Source organism: Halyomorpha halys, unplaced genomic scaffold (assembly GCF_000696795.3).
Source record: "Halyomorpha halys isolate HHAL.00 unplaced genomic scaffold, Hhal_1.1 Scaffold158.1, whole genome shotgun sequence".
Lineage (NCBI taxonomy): Eukaryota > Metazoa > Arthropoda > Insecta > Hemiptera > Pentatomidae > Halyomorpha > Halyomorpha halys.
Genome location: NW_027107138.1, coordinates 702960 through 705692, shown reverse-complemented (window position 1 = coordinate 705692; position 2733 = coordinate 702960).

Below are 2733 nucleotides of genomic sequence, written 5' to 3'. Positions count from 1 at the left end.
CAAATATTTATTAGTAAGCAATCTACAGTTAGATAAATGATCCATGAAGAATTTACTAATAATGATCTTCGTAGTAACAGTAGTTTCCCTGATATTGGTCATAATAAATTTATAAAATGTTGATTTCTTGTTATTTGTAAAAATGTTGGTTTTTTAATGACTCTTTCTGTTAATACTATTGAAGATACAAAGCTGTATCAGGGCTCATATTTTAGCTAATGTAATAATTTTAGTTCAAACATATTGAGCACTGAGTAAAAAATGAGCGATAGTTTAGCCTCTTCATTTTTTGGGCTACTTGATGTATTGTGTGATCAGATTGCCATGGAGTCCACACATCTTACAAAATTTAGAGCAATCAACCATTTGGGAATTATCTAATAACAACTTAGAAAATATAAACTTTTCATGAATTGTTATTTTAGCATTTTAGTAAAATTGTTTTCTATTCAATAACTAGGTAAAAACAATTAAATTAAAGGTATTTTTCAAATGCTATGCTTCCAGATTCATATTGAAGAGTTCGAAAATTAAAGTATTTTTTACAGGTGAGTACTCTTCTTCACCTCTTCAATTTTTTTATGTTCCCGATAAAAAGCTGTTTTCATTTTATGTATTTTCGTTTATGTTTTCTACAACTCTTACGGACTAAATAACTTACACACGAGACCCTGAGCATTTGCCCTCAGCACTAGTTTCTTATAGCACAAGAGCTCAGGAGAAAAAAACTCAGTTATATCACCCCAATTTTTTATTACATTAATGAAAACTATGTATAATTAGTAGTAAAAATTTATGAATCTATCAAAAGTATTTAAGGGGAATACAAAATGGCAGCTGTTTCTAAAAGTTAAAAAAAATTATTTTTCATTCGGAGTTAACACTGGAAACCCTAAGAGAACATAATTTAAAGTATAGTAAATTTGCTAAAATGTAAGAGATATTTACGCAAAATACTTCCCGAGATTTAGCTTTTAAAAAGCAACATTTCATAAAAAAATTAGTGTGAATTTTACATTGAGAAATGTATACCTTAGAAACTATTAGCACTCAAATTAAAGCTAGTTTAATAAAGTAGTTCATTACGTTTACCTTGGTAGGATTAGTATTTTTCAAGATATTTACCAAAATAGATTAATAAAATGATGATTTATAGTTGTTTATAAAGTATTTTTTATTTATGAAAAAATATATCTCAGTAAACATAAGACGTACAGATATTTGCCAGCACTCAAATTAAAGCTAGTTAAATTTACTATGAAGTAGTTTATAACTTTTATCTTCGTAGGGTTAGTACTGTTTATGATATTCGCATATGAATTTTGCATATGAAATTTTGTCCGAACAACTATAAATCATTTTATTTTGGCAAATATCATAAAAACTACTACTCATACGAAGATAAAGGTAATAAACCACTAGTAAATTAAACTAGCTTTAATTTGAGTTCTAATAGGCATTTGTACGTTAAATGGTTCCTGAGATAAAGATTTCTCAAAATAAATTAACTAACTACTGATTTTTCAGTGCATTTGTTATGAAATGTTGATTTTTAAAAAGCTATATCTCAGGAACTATTCCACGTAAATAGCTCAATTGGGGTCATATTTTAGCGACTTTACTACACCTTAAATGATGTTCTCTTAGATTTCCAGTGTTGTTAGTAGTTTAAACGATATGTAGCTCCGAATGAACAATTATTTTTTTCATCGTTTTGAAACAGCTGCCATTTTCTATTCCCCCTAACTATACTTGACAGACTCATCAACTAATTATACCGACTTTTTTCTTCTCTTAGGCTCGTGTATTATTAGGAATGGTAAAATTCAGGGGTGACACAAATAAAAAGACAAATTATTTGGAGGTCAGGAAAAATAACTAATTTAACTGAAGTTAATGATTACATTTTGAAAAATGCACAGGAAAACAGTAGGAGGAAGTGCTGGTAAGGACCCCAAGCCAAGACATACTCTAAAACAAAGCCCAATATTGTCTCATTGTTCTCGTGTCCCCCGTTTCAAAAGGGAATTATATCTATTGCGGTTTGATAAAAAAACTTTATCTTTTCAAACATGAATTTGTCTCTTAATTTTCATAAATCGAGAGATAGGCGATTACATAAACACATAATTCTGGATTGCACTGCCTTGATACACTAAGGGATAAAATGCTGAGTTTGTCACGGAGAATAATTTCCTTCAATAGTTACTGAACAAAACTACTCGTATAACAAAGAGTTGGTAACGGTTGGAAAAGTCCAGTAGGTGCAGCCTCTTCAATTTTGAGCAAAGAGGGGCTTTTCCTGGAAGACCACCCGACAGAGGAGGCCCAGAAGAAGGAAACCAAACAATTGAAGCACGAAAGGGGAATGTGAATAATTTACAAGAGAATTGTTTATTAACAGCAGTTGGATGTTACATGCTTCTGTAATATAGAACTGTGGCCAAGACCAGTATAACTATTAAAAGGAGGATAAGGTGTAAATAAATAAATAAATGTTTAAATACATTGATACATTGTCTTGACACTGAAATTGCTCGACTTTGTGTTCAAGTGTATTCTAAACCTTATAGAAAAAAAAACTTTTTAACTTAGACTTTTCTCTTGGGCTCTTGTACTATACGATTTTTAAGGGTAAATATTACTATTTATTTTAAATGTTTATTATTTATATTTTACATTTATTGGGTTAATAGAAGAAATATGAAAAAAGGTTTTAAAAATGAGCTTCAA